General features: G+C 41.6%; 1 protein-coding gene across 5 annotated transcripts in view; it reads right to left on the minus strand.

Annotated features, from left to right (window-relative positions):
• The window catches only part of Mitf (melanocyte inducing transcription factor), a 220,679-nt gene that overhangs the window by 149,342 nt on the left and 50,473 nt on the right, over window positions 1-20,864 (minus strand). The window contains exon 1 of one of the 5 annotated variants that reach the window (XM_057775174.1): window positions 20,347-20,387. The exons of the other annotated variants lie outside the window; for them this stretch is intronic. The gene's annotated coding sequence lies outside the window, so the exon portion shown is untranslated. Of the gene's footprint in view, window positions 1-20,346; window positions 20,388-20,864 lie in introns of those variants that run through there. 5 annotated transcript variants of the gene reach the window in all.

Below are 20,864 nucleotides of genomic sequence, written 5' to 3' on the forward strand. Positions count from 1 at the left end.
TGAAGCAAAAGTCTTCACAGGCTTTACAAAAGCACCAGGTTTTACTATATATATATAGTTTGGTGGTGTTTGTACATGTTCATGTGATGCTCGGAAGAGGGGTTATTTTCAATACATTAGCTCTATTATATCATAGTTTAACATGAGCAACAGCCTTGTAAAAGGGTCATATGATAAACCAGTAGGATCCAGTGTCTAAGATGTACCTGATCACAAGGAAGCATCAAGGAGTTACAACCTTAATCCCCGAATGCACCAAGCTACTATTGTTTAGAAAAGTTGTTGCTCTGGCATCCTACATGACACCTTGGCCACACAGCCCAATAGACTAAGGTGGGAGAGATGAGATAAGAGATCAGCAGAGCTACTTCCAGCATACGAATTTAAGCACCCGTGGCTCTCCTCAAGAGACCCATATTATTCTACAGCCACTGAATACATGGTATCCAGATGGCACCTAATAATGGATAAAACTGATATTCTCTGAGAGATAGACTTCTCAAAACCTTCTCAGTCACTTGGGGACTATCACCAAAGTCCCTAGAACTATTGACTTTTGCTTGGTGCTCCCAATCCACTTATAAAATGTGCTGACTAGACACAACAGAACTTTATGTCATTAATGGAGGGCACAGAAGTTTCCCACTCCTCACATTCCTTAAAACATTCTCTCCTCACACCCCGTGCAGCACTAACTGTTCCCTTGCTGTGACCCCACGGTTACAGTATCCTTAAAGTCATAGGAGCCCCTCAGTCAGACTCATAGAGCCACTTACCTCTTCTCCCCAGATGTCTCTCACACTCCCTGCTCCACTTCACACGTCTCTGCTCAGCCCTTCGCTGTACTGCAGTCCAAGTGAGCTTGTCACATAGCACTCATGTGAGTCACATCCTCCTAATCCCTGTTACTCCATAAATTCTGGAAGGACTCTCCACAGCAGGTAGGGTGAAGCTCTCAGCATTTACCTACATGGTCAAGTCCTGCACAGTGTGGACTCTAGCATGTTTCCTAGACTCCTCCCACAACATGGATGCCCCTCCTTGGGTCACTCTGGTCTTCTTGCTGTTCCATGAAGACATCATCTTCCCCTACCATCCAAAAACTTGCTTTTTACATTTGCTTTTTATTTTTGAAATACTCTTTCCCTAATCTTTCTCTAGATCACAATACAACCTTTTGATTCTTAGGAAGATCTTTGTTAGACCATAACCAGACCAAATCCTCTTATTATATGACACATAACAGATTTTACAGCTATAAATTAAAAACTACAATCAATTACGGAGTTCATCTCTGCCTCCTTCATGGGCAGAGAGCTTCATAGGACAGAGGCATTGTTCATTTTAAGCACAAGTTCCTCCCACTTTTCTGTCTTCAGGTGACAGCCCAAAGCACTTATTAAGAACAGTCCATTGGATACCAGAGGCTTGAGACCATCCGGGGTTACACAGCAAGACCAGGCTTTGTTCTTCAAAGGACAGAAACAAAAGAGTATATGAAAATGATGAGCCACAGTCTCATGGACTTACCTACAGACAAAAATTTACATTTACATTTTCAAGACAATAAAGAGGCCTTGAATGGAGGAGTGTGCTGCTTAAGTCTTACAGCAGGTTGGAGACAGAGCCTGAAGGAACAGCCACTATCACCAAAATCCCAAGAATCCAGCAATGAGAACATACCTACCAAGGGTCTAATTGAAATCTGTACTACTCATTGTTCAACGTATTGGAATCTGGTATTAATAAAATGTCAAAATAGCACACATGGCTAAAATAAAATATAAAAGGATGTTGATTGTTTGAGGTGAAAGTAAAAGAAAGCCTGCTAAATCACTGGGAAAATTGGGAAATCATTTTAAATAAAAAGATCACATCATGACACAGAAAAAAAAAACAACAGTTCATCTGACTGACAGAAGTACCCAACTGGTCTAAAAATTACATGTTAGTTTTATTTCATCATTGAATGCTCAAGGATAAAGCACAGCCACTATATAAAGTAGTTATAGATTAATAGTTGAGTTATTAATGAGTATAAATATCTTAGGAAAGTATACCCTAATCTTGGTGGAGATAGGGTCTTATCTCAGGCTGGTCTTGAACTTGCTATGCAGTGAAGGGTATCGCTGAACTTCTGACCCACCTCCTGCCTGTTGGGACTGAAAGTCTGAAAGTGAGCACTACCACATCTGAGTTATGCAGTGCTGGAGGTTAAAACTAGGCCTTCATGCACAACAGGCAAGAACTCTACCAACTGAGCTACGTCTCCAGCCTATACAACCTAATGTTAAACATATATTGTTCCGATCAATAAAAACAGAGATCCCCTAAGCGGCTTTCCAGTGTCCCAGATCACTCAACAGAAGGCACTATCAAGATTGCCTCAACTCCTGCCACTGTATTTGGCAATAGAATCACCAGGTTTAGCTACTAAATAAGCAGTATGTAAGACAGACTCCAAAGAAGCAACCTGGTACCCACAGAACCACAAAATGGGTCACCAGAAGATTAGCTGCTTTGCTGAGGTCAGAACCTCAAATGCTGTGGAAAGAACCCTGGCCCAAATGAAGGAATCAATGTGGTTTATCTACCACGAAAGTTCAGCATAAAGCATTCTCCCCTAATTGCCACACTTAGTAAATGAAGATATTACCCATATACATGCTGCTGTAGACAAGCCAGGTTCATCAAATTCAGTCACGGTAACAGAATAAAGGAAATTACACTTCATTTATTAATAGACTTTAATCAACATAAAAAGTCTTTGCTTACCAACTGTCCTTGAGAAAGGAAAGATAAAATTAAACAGAGGTTATGAAATCATCTGCTTTGGGCACTCGCCAGTATTTGATCATTAATTCTATCAAGCAGTGTCAGTTCGTGTGAATTATTCTTGAAGTATATGTCTGAAATCCCTGTTTTAATCAGACTGAAGAAGAGAAGAGCAAGTCGCCAAAGGCCGGAAAGTACTATCCAAGCACTTCTCAGTTTGGATACAAATTTCTTAAGCCCTGGTTCACAAACCCATATGGGGTCACAAAACTGAAAGTAGAAGATTCACAAAAATTTGACAATTGGTAAAGCATTTCTGAATGCCCCATGAGTAAGCTTAATTCTAAATGAAATTCATGCTGAATACACAGTGTTTCTGGCAGAGCTTGCTGGTGTTGCATTAAGCGACCACACTACAACCTTTGTTCTGAAACACGGTATGCGTACCTTACAGCACACCTGCCACCACCATAGGTGACACCAACAAACCCTGCCCGAAACACCAGCTCAGAGTGGAAATGACTGTGCGTTATGGTTTAGACTGGACAAGTTCTGCTCTTTAGAAACAATGGGGGAATTTCACAAAACAAAGACTTTCAATGTTTTCCTACTACTGTTCCCCAGCAGTATCAAATTAGTGCATCTTCTGAATTATACTGTGTCTTAATGTCAAATGGCTGAGAAACACTAAAAGAAATAAATCTTCAACATCCTTACCCATCAAGGAAATGCAAATCAAAATGACTCTGAGATTCTACCTTACACCTGTCAGAATGGCTCAGATAGAAAGCACGAGTGACGACAGCTCATAGTGGAGAGGATGGGGAGCAAGGGAACACTTCTCCACTGCTGAGTGCCAACTTGTACAGTCACTTTACAAACCAATACAGCAGTTTCTCTGAAAACTGGGAACAGATCCACCTCAAAGCCCAGCTATACAAGTCTTAGGCACATTCCTAAAGGATGCTTAATCATACCACAAGGATACTCACTCAAATATGTGCGCAGCAGCTTTATGTGCAATAGCCAGAATGGAGAAACAGCCTAGTTGTCCCTCAACTGAAGAATGGATAAAGAAAATGTGGTACATTACACAATGGAATATTACTCAGCTGTTAAAAACAATGACATCATGAAATTCAAAGGCGAATGGAGGGAACTAGAAAAACTCATCCTGCATAAAGTAACCCAGACCCAGAAAGACAAACATGGTATGTTTATCTATAGAGTAAAGGATAACCATGCTATAATCCACAGACCCAGAGAGACTAAGTAACAAGGAGGGCTCAAGAAGGACACTTGGATCTCCCTGGTAAGGAGAAATAGATTATGTAGGTGGACTGGAGTGGGTGGGGAACATAGTGATCAGGTGGGGGTGGGATAGCACAGAGAGTACTGAAAGAGTTGACCAAAAAAGGGGGGGGGGTTGGGGGTCAGGTAGAAATCTGGTGCAAGGAAAACTCCCAGGAATCTACAAGAATGACCCCAGCTAAGACCCCTAGAAATTGTAGATATGTAGAATGAATTGGCCATCTTCTGTGACCAGGCAAGACTTACAATGGAGGGATTGGGACACCAACCCAGCCACATAACCTGTGACAGTCTATCCTGTCTATGGGATGTGCTGGAATAAGAGTGGCACAGAGATTGTGGGAGTGGTCAACCAATGACTGGTCCAGCCTGAGATTCATGCCAGAGTGAGCCCATCCCTGGCACTGCCTGGTATGGCAGGATCCAGAGACATAGATAGAAAGGGTGTGGGAAGTCCTTCTGTATATGTGTTGCTTTTATTGGTTAATAAAAAAAAGAAGCTGGCTTGGCTTGGCCTGTGACAGGGCAAAGTAGAGCTAAGTGGTTGGGGGGAACTAAACTGAATGCTGGAAGAATGAAGGTGGAGTTAGAAGTCATGTAGCCCCACCAGAGACAGATGCCCCATGAAACCTTGCCAGTAAGCTACAGCCACAGCCACGTGGCAATACACAGATTAATAGAAATGGGTTAAATTAAGATGTAAGAGCTAGCCAATAAGAAGGTAGAGTTAATAGGCCAAGCAGTGATTTAATTAATACAGTTTCTGAATGGTTATTTTGGGAGTCTGGGCAGCGGAAAACAAACAAGCAGCCTCCTACAATATAGAACCAAACATGACTAGAAAAAAAAAATGCCAGTGCAATGATGCCTAATGGTATTCTTCTATACTCAAAGACTGGTGCCTAGACCAAAGTCATCAGAGAGGCTATCCAGCAACTGGTGGAAATAGATGCAGAGACCCACAGTCAAACATTAGGCCAAGCTCAGGAAACCTTGCTGAAGAGAGGAAGAAAGAATTGTAGGAACCAGAGGGGTCAAGGATATCACAAGGAAACGACAGAATCAACTAGCCTGGGCTCATAGGAGCTAACAGAGATTGAACCAACAACCAGAAAGCCTGCATGGGACTGACTTAGGCCCTCTGCATATATGTGACATTGTGTAGCTTGGTCCTCTTGTGGAACTCCTAAGAGAGAGGAACAGGGGCTAGCTCCAACTCTTTTACTGGATTTTGGGACCCTATTCCTCATATTGAGTCACCTTGCCCAGCCTTAATACAAGACAAGGTGCTTGGTCTTACTGCAACTTGACATGTCATGTTTTGTCAATATCCATGGGAGGCCTGCCCTTTCTGAATAGAAACAGAGACTGAAGAGGAGTGGATGGGGAAAGAGGTAGAAAGGAGATGGGGGAAGGGACTAAGAGGAGAGGATGGAGGGAAAACTGAGGTTGAGATGTAAAATTAATTAATTAAAATTTTAAAAAATAAAAATTCCTCAGTCAAAAGGAGGTTACAAATGGACAATGTTTAAGAAACCAGGACATAGAGATGTGTCATTTCCTCCCTCCATGGCTTCAGAGTCACAGTGCACAGGAGGAATGTAGTAAGAGGAGGCAGGCAATACCACCACCAAGTCAAGTAAAATCTTGTCAGTTAGGGGAGAATCTGGCCCGGCCAGAAATGTCCCTCTGGGGACTTCTCCTAGACAAGCAGACCACTTGACAGTTGTCCCCTGGGTTGAACACTGACAACAATCTCCACAGCCAAGATAAGAATCTTCAAAGAAGAGCCAGACAGGAAAGAAAGATTGCGGTCATCTTCAAAAGGAAACTGGACATCATCATTCTCTGTGCTACTCATTTTACTGGCTTGCATCTTCGACTGTCTTAATTATGCATGGAATTGAACTAGCAATGACTGCCCTCCTTATTTCAAGTACACAGACTCGTGAAGTCTTCAGGAAAAGAGTCACATCTTTGAACCATTGGAATCGTGTTGTTTGTAGGAAAGCCTCATAGAGAATGTAAGCAAGAATTAAAGGCCTTGGTGAGATAGCCTTCCCTTGATCTGCATCTGATGCTTTTGTCGTATGTCTTTGACAAGAATCTCCCCCTTCATCAACTGCTGCAAATCCAGCCTGGAAAGTAGCTGGGGAAAGCATCTGGGCTCTTTGCATATGGCTTTGATGATCTACTTATAAAGGCCTGGAAAACTGTAACAAGTTACACAGACTCAAAAAGGGTTAAACGTATGCTTCTGGAAAATGGAACATTCAAATTATAAATTGATTATTGATTTCCAAAGTTAAAGTTTTTCTTAGTATCAAATGGATTCCTGGACTGGTGTAGAAGGAAGCTGCTTAGCAGTGCTGTGTGGTGTATTTGAGACCCTGACTTCAACTACTAGCACAGGGGACAGGGAGACGTAAGCAAAGTCCTGACTGAAGAAAAACAAATGAACAAACAAACAAACAAAAAAAAACAAAGCAAAAAAAACTGGAACTGAGAGATGGCTAGGGGTGCTTCCTGTTCTTCCAGAAGACCAGAGCCTAGCCCCCACATGAGATGGCTCCCAACTACCTATAACTCCAGTTCCAGGGGATCCAGCACCCTCTTCTGGCCTCAGAGGAACCTGCACACACGTGCCATACTCTCATAAATACTCTTCTTTATCTCTCTCATACACACATACACTCTCATAGATACACACATAAGCACACACTCAAGATACACACACACATACATAGTCTCACAGATACATACATGCACACACATTCAAATAAATCTTTTATAAATAAGAAAAAAACTATTAAAAGGATGAAAAAATGACCCAAAGTTTCATTCTACTCATATGTATACATCTAAAATTTGTCAAATAGAACTTCTCACAATCAGTCTACAATGGGAAGAATAAATTATAACTCTACATATCTTATCAGCTAAGTACCTACTTTTAATTTTCCAAGTGTATATCATGCTTTAGTGGTGAAATGCTGGGAACAATGTGACTATTCTTCCTGCCCTGAGGGCACATGGAAAGAAATGACAATAAACAAATATGAAAATGATTGAAATACATGATCACATATGATCTTAATTCCTGTCAAAGGAAGGAGCCAATAGGTACCTGTGACAGAGCCTCACATCAGAGAGTCAGGGCATGGGTCATTAGTTTTTGGTTCAAGAAACAAAAAGCAAATCTTTAAATAATCCAGATCAGAGAGAACCATAAGGGATGAACTGAAAATATCAAACTATTACTAAAATTTTAGTTAAAATCATAATAATCATCAAGATTTGGATAACTTTAAGATTTTAGTTTCCCAACCTTCCTCAAGACCCAGCAATACCACTTTTGGGTATATACTGATGCTCAATCGTACCACAAAAACATGTGCTCAACTATGTTCACAGCAGCATTGTTTGTCATAGCCAGAACTTGGCTCGACCAAAGAATGGATAAGGAACATGTGGTACATTTATACACTTGGGTACTACACAGTAGAAAAAATTAACTACATCTTGGATTTTGCAGGCAAATGGGTGGAGCTAGAAAACATCATATTGAGTGAGGTAACCCAGACACAGAAAGACAAACATATGTACTCACTTATAAGTGGCTTTTAGACATAAAGCAAAAAAAAAAAAAGCCTACAATTCACAATCCCAGAGAACCTAGACAACAATGAGGACCCAATCTACATGGGAAGTAGAAAAAGACAAGATCTCCAGAGTAAATTGGAACTATGGGGACCATAGAAGAGAGTTGAAGGGAAGGAAGAGGGAGGGAAGGGAGCAGAGAAAAATGTATAGCTCAATGAAGTTCATTAAAAAATAAAGTATTAATAACAACAAAAAAAGATTTTAGTTTCCATGTGAATAAGAACAAAAAATTACAAACGGGAAAGATGTGAACAAAATATTCAGGAACAGGTGGCGACAGACAAATTAGTTTTCTAACTTGAAATGCTTAGCTAAGAAAGCAAAAGGAAACTGTACACCTGTCAAAAAGTTACAAGGCAAAGCTATGCCACAGCACTGACTCAATTTTCCTCAAGAGTTTTAACAGAGGGAGCACAGAGTCAGCTTTGGAGTCCTGTGTCATCTGTCTTTACTGAACAGCCAGCACATGGCATCCTCGGAAGAAGCAGCACATACCAGTGTAGCAAGAATGAGCCCTCCACCTGCACAATAATGTGCTTGCACGGCTTTGAGAAACAAAACACACACGTCACTGCTTTGCAAATTCAAGGGACATGGTGTGGCTTGGCAGACTCTAGCCTATATCATGGCAGCTCTCTCCTCAGCAAATCACCAACACCTACACCTTCCTAGGGCTTGAGCTTCCACAGAGGACAGTCTCTGACCTTCGAGGCCCCTCTGAAAGTCTGCAGCATCCATGAGAAAGCAGGCATTGGACACAGATCTCAGGATCAAGGGGAAAGTCTTATACATCTTCACACCACAAATGGAAATGCACTTCTACACATGAATGTTCCAAGGTAATGGTGAAAACAACAAACTCAAGAGTAGTATCAAGTACTGGGGCCTACTTTAAAGAAATGCAACCCTAACGATGCACTGTGTGCAGCTCATGGAAGAAATACTAGATGGAAGGGAGCAACTATGAGGTGGTGCGGCATCTCATAGCAAATGCCTCCTTATTTTTACAACTTCAAAGAGTTCCAGTATTTGACTGTTCTATGAATGAAAGAATTCAACTGCTCAGATGGTGCATTTGAACTGTTTGAACCCTTCAGAGGACACAAGAGTGGCTGCAGAGACCGTGGTTTGTGGTCCAGAAGAATGTAAGTTCTTCCACAAGCACACAGGGCATAAGCAGAGCCCAGGGAAAATCTGCCTCATGGGCTGTCTTTTATTCAGACAAGAATAGAAAGAAAAATGTGAATCCCAGCCCAGCTTACCCATGATGAGTGTGCACTGCTGTGACAGGGACTTCCCGACACCCAGGAAACGGTTTACCTCTTCCTCACTGTGGGAAATTTTATGGTTAATGAAATAACGATGAGTTATTTTGTGAACTCAACGGAGTTCAAAAAAATAGGAAGCACAGAAGCCAGTCTTGTTTTTTCATGATTTGAAAGGAAAACTGTTGAAAATCAAGGCCTTCAAATTATGATTCTGAGAGGTGTGTGTATATATGTGAGCCTACCTGTGATTTCTTTCTGTCGTTAAAGCAATTTCTCTCAAAACAGACACCTGAGATCTGAGAAATCACTCACAGAAGTTTCTTTTGTCCCTAAACCTTAATCTCAATTCCAGTCTCCTGAGGGACAGGTTCATCCCAGCTCCAGCTCTGCAACGAGAACCGTGAAACTATAATTACACACAACAATTCACGAAAAGACAAAGGTGACCACTGTCAGGACCAACACTGACCCTCGCAGGATAAGGCCAGGACAGTTCATTGAGCAGTTGGCTGATAAAACGGAAGCTGCAAGTAAACATGGGCTAGTGTGGGCCATCCGCCACTGGGGACAGCCACCATGTGGGACATCTGCCATGTGGGATATCCGCCATGTGGGACATCCACCACGTGGGACATCCGCAACATGGGTCATCCACCATGTGGGACATCCACCATGTGGGACATCCACCATGTGGGACATCCACCATGTCGGACATCCACCATGCGGGACATCCACCACGTGGGACATCCGCAACATGGGTCATCCACCATGTGGGACATCCACCATGTGGGACATCCACCATGCGGGACATCCACCATGACAGACATCCGCAACATGGGTCATCCACCATGTCGGACATCCACCATGTGGGACATCCACCATGTCGGACATCCGCAACATGGGTCATCCACCATGTGGGACATCCACCATGTGGGACATCCACCATGTCAGACATCTGCAACATGGGTCATCCACCATGTCGGACATCCACCATGTGGGACATCCACCACGTGGGACATCCGCAACATGGGTCATCCACCATGTGGGACAACTGCCACCTGGGTCATCCACCATGTGGGACATCCACCATGTGAGACATGTGCCACATGGGACATGTGCCACATGGGGTAAGTGTTCACTAAGTAAGAGCTCAGAGTTAATGACAATATAATGTATCAGTGGGAGGATGGGTGATAAATGATAATGAATGGCTGGTCCCTTGGGTGCGTCCTCTGTTTCCTCTGCTTGGCTTGTTACTTACTGTCTTTGTGACAGCATCTCTTCATAGATAGTCAAGTCAAGGGACATTGGTAGGGAAACTTGTCAAAAACTTACTTTATTTTAGTTCTTAAGGTCTTGTGAAGAAATGCAACAGCTTCAGTGAGTCTAAGTGTATTAATAAGAAAAGATGCCTCTAGGCCAGGGTTTCTCAACCTTGGTAATACAGACAATTGGATCCAGAACTCTCTATTATGGAGGGCCTTACTATATACCATGAAATAGAAACATCCTAGCCACTGCTTACCAGATGCCTACAGCATCCTGCATCCACTGTTTCAACAATCTAAATCTGTTCAGTTACTGCCAAGTTTCTCTCAGACTAAACCTAGGTGAGATGCACCACTCCAGTCCAATCTCTCTGATTGTTTAGGCACCATCTGATACATAAAAAAAGAATGTAATAACAGTTTCCTCAAATAATAGCTATACTAATTAAATTATAAAAAAAACACAATCCTAACCATAATAAAGTTATTATTTCCTGAGTTCTCCTTTATGTATCAGGCAGGGAAGAGATGAATAATTAAGTTGACTTCCACCAACCTTACAACAGAAGGGACTGTGTGATGCTTCTACTATAGCATGGTCTTGCCAGCAGCAACTGTCAAAGCCAAGATTCAGATTGAAAGACTTCAAGACCGTTGGTTCTTACCATACATACACACCATAGTCAACCAGCAGTGTAGTGTACCACTAAATAGACCTCGACAGACATTCCTAACCTTCCAACACTGATCACCTAGTTCTTTTCCATGAATAATCAGTTGAGTGTGTCTTTCCAGGCCACAAGAAATCAAGAAGGATCTCTTAAAATCATCCTGCAAAAGGTATCAAAACTGTCTCTTTTCAATCTTCTAAGGATTTCCTCCTGCCAGGTATGTTAAGCTTCCCATCCCAATTATCCACGGATCCCAATGATTTCAGCACCCAGCAGCATGGTACTTGAAACCAGAACATGCATGATGTGCTCTTTACATGTTACTTCACACGATAATAGCCTTAGGTTGTAACAAAAAAAAATATTGCCATTAATCTTAAATTATCATTTACAATGAAAAGATCATACACAGAATGTTAGAGGGGTTAAAACAGAACTTCCATTGATGTTCTGGTTTTTTAAATTCTAAATTGTATCTAATAACTGGAAAGAAAGAAGATCTGCCCATATTTAAACTTTTTAGCATGGGTGTTTGGCCACCATGGTGCTTCATCCACTCAAAACAGAAACAAAAAATAGGTTAGCTATGCTTTCTACAGGGTTTCAAGAATCTCACATGACTGGTCCACACTGGGTCCTTGCACATTACATAGCAATGGTGTATATGATATGATCATTTAAGGGTAAGAAAAAGAAAACCTTAGTAACACAGGGAAAAGGACAAAGCCATGGGGAGATGATATTTATATGACCTAGGCTTCCTTATCTTCCTATGAAGATAGACACTTATGCACTGAGATCTCCCTTAGTGTCAAAAAAACCAATTTTTAGGAAATACCTACCCTTTTTTTGTTTGTTTAGCTTCTCTAAACATGTTGGTTCCTGATAATAAATCTGTATCCTGAGGACATTTGGGGTAGTTTTGTCTGTGGTTGTTTTACTGTTTTTACTGTTTTGGGATGGAGTCTCCTTATACAGCTCAACCTGGCCTTAAACTCAAGCTCTGTCTACCTCGGCTTTCTGAAAACTCAAAGCACAGGTGTTCACCACCATACGTGGTTCCAATATTACTTTAGAGTCCTTTGAGAAGCTTTGAGAAGCCTCATTTCAATAAACAGTTCCCATGAAAATGGCAAAAACAGCACACAAATTTTAAATGAAAGACAAAAGGAATTAAGATCAACAAAAAAGCACCATTAAAAAAGTAAGATATATTGATCATTTCAAACCCAAGAATGGAGGGGGAAAAATAACAAGTGTTGACAAAGATTTAGAAAAGCTGGAACCTAGACTTCTAAGACATCATTATAGGAAATAAAATGATAAGCTGTTAGGAAAGTATCCAGCTGCTTCTCAGATGGTTGAATGGCAAGTTATCATATGACTAGTTATTTAGGTTCAGAGCAAAAGTTACAGATAATTTTGGGCATAGCAGCATTATTCATGATAGCTAAAATAACGGAAGTATCAAACTTGTCATCCAATGAATATGAACAATGTCCTCTACCTTAGCACAGGGCTTCTACTTGCCCAGGAAAGGAGAAAGCAAATGCTGTAAAAAGTATGCACCGGTGTGCCACATGGGAAATATGTTGCACGAAAGAAGACAAGCACATAAGATCACAAATTGTATTATTTCGGATACCTGACATATTCACTAGGCATATCCACAGAAAATAGAGAATACAAGGAGGGGAACAAGACTAACTGCTAAGAGCAGAAGGCCTTGTCTCCCAGGGTAGTTCTTCTGGAATCAGACAGCAGTGATGGCTCCACAGCCTAGCAGACATATTAGAGAGAGCAACTTTAAAATGATGAATTAATGCTGTGTGAATTGTATCTCAGTTTAAAATGATGTTAAAGTTGGGTGTGGTGGCACATGCCTGTCATCCCAGCATTCCAATGTGATGGCAGGAGGATCAAGTTTTCAAGGCCAGCTTTGGTTAAATGAGACCCTGATGGAGGGAAGGAAAAGAGGAAGGGAGAGAAGGAAGGAAGGAGAAAAAGGGAGGGAGGGGAAGAATGAGAAAATATGAAGAACTAAACAAGAAAACACACAACACAGACATCCAGTGGCTCTTTGCTCTGTGAGCACCTGACAGCACAGATTTCCCCTATGAAAATCATCTCCCTGCTGCCTTAGGTGCCAGGCACAGGAAGCAAGAAACTAGTGAGGGAAATCCTATACAACAGAATACTAAGCAAAAGAGATTAAGTCATTAGGTGTAAAGAACCACAAGAAAGACCTAGTGTGCTTTTGATTGAACAAGATTGTCAAACAGAAGGGAGGAAAGAAAAGCAAGCCCTGGGAAAGAAAGACAAAGGCGAGATGAATGTTCTCCCTCAACTACTGTTGGTTCTTTGATCACCATGGGGCATTAATACAATTATAAAATAGATTCTGCATCCCTGGGTGAAGAAAACACTATAAATCAGGATCATAAATAAGCAAAACTCCCCAGGTCACAGACATTCAGGCCAGAGAAATTCAGAACCACAGCAAAGGAAAACAATCTGTCATTTCTCAGCCATTTCCTATTTTCAGCGATCCACGGCTATGTCCTGCTGATCTTCCCACCTTGTGACCTGTAGGCCTTCACTTCATAACCCCACCTCCACATAAGCACACCATGAGTTTCCCCATGGAGCCTCAAACAGAGTGGATATGTGATTTCTCCAAGTGCATCCTCTCCAGGACAGGTCTCACCTATGGGCTCTCTGCTCTTCAATGTTGCCTAGAAAGGTCCTATCGTCTATAAAAATCAGTCATTCCTTGATTCCCTTGTCCCCTCACCAAATGAAAATTTCAGAGACTCACTGAGGACATGGTGGCAATCCAAATCTGCCATCTCTGCTATAAAACAGTCTAGGATAAGACCCAGAACTTATCACACAGTCACACCAATGGACATAGAATAACAAGAGACCTGACTTAGGACAAGGCGCAATCCAAGTAATGTACAAAGACACATGAGAGCTCCAAAAGAGTGGAAGTTGGAGAGTGGGTAGAAAAGTGGATGGGAAAGAAATCAGGACTGCTCCAATGAGGAAAACAGTGCTTAAAGCAGGACATGAAGAGCCCATGGTGCATTTGAAGGAGTGAATGAAATCCGTTGTGCCAAAGGACAAAGAAACCTGAAAGGAGGCAATGTGAGGGATGGGAGAGAGGGGAAAGGCCAGATGCTTCAGGATCTTTCTACCACTGTAGGGCCAAGAGTTGGGAGGTGGTCACACTTATCCAGAGGGAGTGATAGCAGTTGGCCTATGAGAATAAAACAATTATTGACATGTGCATAAGACAGTCAAATCATTAAAAACATGACAAGAGCAACCAACACCATAATTATGACAGCTTAATGAATTCCAAGAACAGTGCTGTTTAAATGTGTGACCATTACTTCCCACAACAACCTTGGGTGATGCACACGTGAGGTCTTCTGTTTGCATGTGAGGAAACTGAGACTCATGGGAGGTTAAGTCATTCAATGCATACTTAGTCACACCATGCAGCTGGCATGTGTATACAATAGGAGCTAAGTAAACTCTTCCTGTCCTTTCGTGATGGCTAGCTATCCCTGGTGGTCAAATCTGACTACCTCTGGGATTACCTAAGACACAAGAGGATATATACACCTGTGAGGGATTTTTCTTGATTTAATTATTTGAAGTGGAAAGACTTATCCTAAACCTGATCTTTTGATATGGGAAGATCCACCTTAAATCTGAGTCATACCTTCTGTAGCAGCCTATATCAAGGGCATGAAAGAAGCTCTCCCTCGCTTACACACCCTAGTCCATTCTTTCACTGGTATGAGAGCTGCCTTCTGCGCGATTCCAACATTTTCTAAAAACCAGCTGAGACATCCAGCCTTGTGGACTATACAACTACTGGATTCTTGGACTTTCTGTTGGGAGACAGTCATTGCCAAACTAGCTGGACCATAGTCTGTAGGCCACTCTAATAAAATTATATACATACATATCCAATATTTACTTATATAATATGCATGTGTATACATGTATATCTTCTATGCTATATGTATATTTCTATGTATGTGTATATATCTATCTATGAATAGATAGATAGACAGACAGTCAGACAGACAGACAGTTGTTCTATGAGTTTCTTCCTCGAGGGAACCTTGACTGATACACCTGCCTAGTCCCACTAGTTCCCTGCCCACACCAAGCATGAGAACTTCAGCTTTGTGGAACTAAAAGCTGCGTGAGCCCTGTTTATACCCACTGTGTTTTTTAAGTCTTCTCAACAGCTGTGTGATATGACGTTCCCTCTTTACAGATGGGGAAACTGAGGCAGAGACAATTATAAACATAAAAGTCCCAAGTTTTAAAAGTCACAGGACTAGAATTTGAGCCACCTAAACCAATAGAGTCATGGATGGTTCTTCCTCATCTGTTTGGATGATTATTAATTCAAAACTAAAGCGAAGAGTCACCGTTCTGTGATCAGTTTAAAGCCTTCTGAAAACTTACAAGCTGATGCTCCTTCTGCAATCATCACTCTTCATCTCTACCCCCAGCGCTGGGAGCTGCTAATTCATATCATTGCCTCCTCCCACTGACATAAAGACCAAGACAGCTTCAGCGACAAAGAAATGGGGTCAACTTCTACCAAAACGGTCAGAAGAAACGGCAATTAAGTGATCCATGTGAAGTCAGAAGTCCTCCCAAAATGTAAGCTGAACAGAGCAGCACCTGAACACTGAAAACAAACGCCAGTTTTGATCAAAAAGGTTTATCCTGATTTCAAGACCACAGGACTGGAGATGTAAGTAACTCGGGGGTAAAGCACTCTCTGAGCATGTGCAAGGCTCATCCTGGATTGAAGGCCCAGAACCGCACAAACATAACAAACAAACAGCACAGAGAGAATTTATAGAAATGTAAGAAAGTGAACTACACTCCTGAATTTCTCATTACTCCCCCATGACCCCTTCAACATCTTCACACAGCAACAAAACTTGAATGCTTTTTATGTTTTCCACAGAACCTACCAAAGGAGAAAAAGCTTTTCTGTTAAGCTAAGGAAACTTCTTTCCCTGTAATCTATTCACTCCCCCAAATCATTAATGAATGATCCTTAGTATGAAATAACACAGATGTTTCAATAACCCATCATGTATGAGTGGTAGATATTGCCTCCCAAGCAAAACAAACTTCTCTAAGAATGTACAGTGTGTACAGGTTTAAAAAACCAAACAACAACAGAAACCTACTTGCACAAAACGAATGCTATCTGAGATCTCCCTGTGGGCTCAGGGACACAACCACGTGATGGGACAAGTGGGACACAGTTTCACACTTAGATGTGCCAGGAAGTTGGGTTGAAGAAATTCATCATTAGAGATGCTTTGTTTAAACTGAAATACCCTACAAATTCCTGCATACTATCTTTAAAAAAAAAATCAGCTTGCACAGATGGTTTTCTCTCCACTACTGCAGTTCTCTTGTCTGAGACTCAGACTCGGAGTTTGTGGTTCCTGCAGCCTGTGCCTAGGTGGTCTCGGTCTCTCTGCTTTAACCATGCAGTTCATGGCATTACTTGCTTGTGGCAACTCAAGAAGGTGGACGCGGAGCTTGTTGTCAGGCAACAGATGTGGTCTAAATAAAAAGTCAGCCTGCCCTGGGGTTTGTTTCGGGAGGATTCTAAAGAGACCATGTGTTCAGGTGGGCCAGAGGCTTGAACACCAAACCCATCTCAAGACACTAAAAACTAACAAATGAACAACAGCAGCAAGACCTTCAGATTAGGTTCTTTTTAAACCAAGAATGATATACCATACACCATAGCCTCAACTACGCTGGCATAAAACCCAATCTTCAAAATTGTTTTTCCATAACAATGCATTTGATTTATGATGTATATGATTCCTGCTCTATATAAATGGGCATGGTATGTGTGTGGACAAAAACACTAGAGAACACAGATATTCTAAAAATAGGTACTGTGGGGCTGGAGACATATCTCAGTGGTTAAGAGCACTGGGTACTCTTGCAGAGGACCTGAATTCCATTTCCAGTGCCCACAAGGTGGCTCACAACCACCTGTAACTCCAGTTCCAGGGGATCTGATGGCTTCTTCTTGTTTCTGGAACTAGGTATGCACATGGTGTACAGAATACATGCAGGCTAAAGGCTCATACACATAAAAAATAAGTCATAAATTCTAATTTAAAATGTGTGTTGTGTTCTTATATTTTAATATGCTCATTTAAAATAAGACTTATTTACTATACTAGCCATATATTTTTTAAAATATATGAGATCTTTTGTAACAAAGAGCAAACTTACAATACTCTATATTTTATTTAATAATCATAATGTCCTACATTAAGCTTCCTTTAAAAGAAGTAGACATTTCAATGTATACTAAATGACATCTATTAAATTATACTAAGGTATGGAAGTGAAAAATGTGTTACTGGGAAAGAGCAGAGAACAAACTATGCAGAATAATCCCAAAGAGCTCAGGACACTAAGAATAAATGTAAACAAAAGATGAACCAAATAGTCTGTCTATTCCTAGGCAGTCCCCAAATCAGAAGTGTCCACCATCCAGGAACGCCACACACACATGCTCAGGACAGCAAGAAAGCCAATGCCCAACACAGACAGTAAAGAGATTAAGTAGAATGTGGTGTGCTCATGCCTACATGGCTTCCTGCACCCACGGCAGCAGAACTCACAGTCTGTGGGTACATTCTCCAGCACAGGCAACCCTCACAGATGCTCCGGCTAGGTTGAGGAAGCCACTGAGCCAAGAACAAATGCCATGGAGTTCAAAACAGGGTGGAAGTGCGTCAGAGTGACAGAGGATCACCTGCAGCTTCTTCCTGACTGAGAGGCATCTAAAGGAGTCTTGCACAGCGGTAGGAGCCACTCGTTGTTGATTTGAGCAGTAGCTGCATGGGTTCCAATGTGGGGCAAATAAACTATCAGAGATACACACTGGTCCAGATGACACTGCTATTTTTTCAGATGCAGATGGACCTTCAAGCTTGCCTGTTAACGTGGATAACCTAACGCTCGGAACTGAAAGACCAACCAAAGACACAACACATGGCTCTCAATCATCCTTACTCACCAACCATGAAGACAAGCACACGAGTATCAGGGACTCTTTATAGGAGGCTAGCTGGTAAGGGCACTAAGTCAGTAAGCCACCTAGCCGCCTGGCCTATTATAAAAACAAACAAACAAAGCCTTAATAAGAGGTCACACTTTTAATTATAGGCCCAATGCCAGATTTGTTAGATATAATAACACACACCCTCTTTTAATTAAACAAATCACCTAAATAGCCACTTGTAAAAAATGAAGAAACTTCAAGGCTGCTCCAGTGCATTCTCACAGGAATAAGAGCATGTGGAGGGGGCAGACTCCCCTGGGTCCTCTCAGGTGCGGCTACTTCAGTGGAGGCCAAAGGCTGGGGAGACTGTGTAGTGAAGTAACAAGAGGTGGGACAGAGGTGACAGCTGCCTGCCATCACTGCATCCCACACACTTCAGGTGTCCACAGTGACCTGGGCAGGGCAACGGGAACGGCTTGAATCCCCATTTGGATACAAGTGTTGTGGATAAAATGACAGAGTTCCTGTGTTGTTTCTATGGTTACGTGACTAGCTAACCAGAAGTTACTCAAATTCCTGATAATGACACTGAGAGTTTTATGAACGAAAACGCTGTTCCCAAACACAACATATAAACTGAATTATTTTTAGTGTCAAGTGTACCACGGAGCTAACTGGAGGACATTATTCTGAACACAATACTGAGATTTATTTCCAGGGCAGTCACATGGTTTTTAATGATGGGAAATTGCTCTGAGAAATATATCGCAAGGTGATTTCACCCTGCTCTAAATATCATTGCTACACATTCTGGAATTAAGATGGCTCCAGTGTCACCAGGTGACACAATCTTACAGGACCACTGCCATGTATGTGGCCCATTACTGATCAAAGTGTCCTTGTATATGATGTGGCTCTAATGTGTGAAATGAGGCTCACATTATCAGGTGAAGACAGATACATAAGAAAAGTAATTTCTGCTATGTATCTAGTTCTGTTGTAATACACGCTCAATACACATTCCACAGGAAGATGTTTCTTCTCAACCAGGGTCATCCCCAACCCCAGAGAATATGTTGGCATGTCTAGAGAGATATTTTGGGTCATCCCAACTGTATGGGGTTAAGATACACACTATATAGGGATGGTCTGTGGGACCCTCTGACACACAAGACACCACCAACAAACAACTATCTAGGGCAAAGAATAAAAATGTTCAGGTCAAGAAATGCTGTATGATAGCCCAGATAGGCAAAATGCAAGGATTTCAGAAGGCACATTAGCAAGTTACAAGTTTTAAAGACTTTAGTGACTGTGGGGAGGGAACAAAATGAGAAAACAGTGCATAAAAAAAACAACAACACATACAAAGCCCATTAGGCCTCCTTTAAATGCAGTTGAAATAGGCAGCACTATTTATTTCAGCAGCTGGAAAAACTCAACCATCTGAGTCTGTCAGTGGGGACTTACATGAATAAACCATAATCAAATCACACTGTGAAACATTTTGCAGTCAGGAAAAATGATTTTTTAAATTTTAATTGATATATAATTATATCACTTCTACCCTTTCCTTTACTCCCTCCAAGCCCTCCCATGCTTCTCTCACCCCCTCTCAAATTGATGACCTTTTCTTCCTTTGATTACTATTGGTTGTAATATAACATTATATGTTATAAGTATATAAGTATAATATATAACTTATATGATAAAAATATAATTATATATTATACAATATTATAAAATATGATATATATATATCACTGTATTGGCAACATTGCTGCCCTGAACATCTGTGTCCATAGTCCACTGATTATTATTGATACATATACTATATATATATATGCATATAAACATAAATATATATACAACTGGCTAATCAGTTTGGTATTGTTTGTGTGTTTATCATTTCATGATTGGCCACACTGTATTATATTCCTGCATCTAAAGCTCAGGGAACATCATGGGATAGAGGCCAAAAAAGATGTAAGAGTCAGAGAGCTGGGAAGTCTGCTGGGAGATGTCCCTGAGATAAAGAACATCACTGTGTACAGCCTGAGCCCACTACCCTAGACATCCAGACAAATGAAATTCTAGAGCAACACTGTTCACATGGGGAGGAACTGTTGGGACAAACCAAATTGTTAATGCTGATTCCTTTAAAAACCAGGATCTGGGATGAGAGGGAAGGTAGATAGATACCTTACTTATCTATTAGTATTCTCTTGGGAGCTCCAGGCCCTAGGAAGTAAACTCAGGCTTAAGAAAAGGAGAGATGTAACAAGAAGAGAAGGCAGCACCTGAGAGTGTTGTTGTTCCTGTTTTCACCAGCCAGTGCTGCTGTTGGTCAAGTCAGTGCAGTCAGGGAAATAAAACCAGGAACAGGGCGCCAAACATCTGGCCAGAGGCTCAGGCTCCACAGCAGAACAGGACGGCCCAGTGCAGGCTTGTTTCATCTTGCTGACTTTTGTTTTCTTCTGCTACTTGTTTGACAGTTCTTCACTAGACACTGGTGGGATCGAGGGCAGTCCGTCAACAGAGACGCTGCCTGCTCTGAATAACAGGCCAGCACAGGCCTGTCTCTCCTCTAAGGTCTACTCTCAGCACACACGATCCTCCTGAGCCAAGGCTCGTTTCCAAATGTGTTCTTGCTCACCCAGCCTGGAAATGAAGGCCTCCCCCAGGTTTGCTGACTGTGGCTCAAATCATTAGGTCATGTTTCTAATGCACAAATAAAGGAGTGTCGGCACACAACATACAGGCATTTCTAATGTCGTATCACACATGTGAATGCTGTGGTGGGTGTAGCTTTAATTAA

This window comes from Chionomys nivalis, chromosome 1 (assembly GCF_950005125.1).
Source record: "Chionomys nivalis chromosome 1, mChiNiv1.1, whole genome shotgun sequence".
NCBI lineage: Eukaryota > Metazoa > Chordata > Mammalia > Rodentia > Cricetidae > Chionomys > Chionomys nivalis.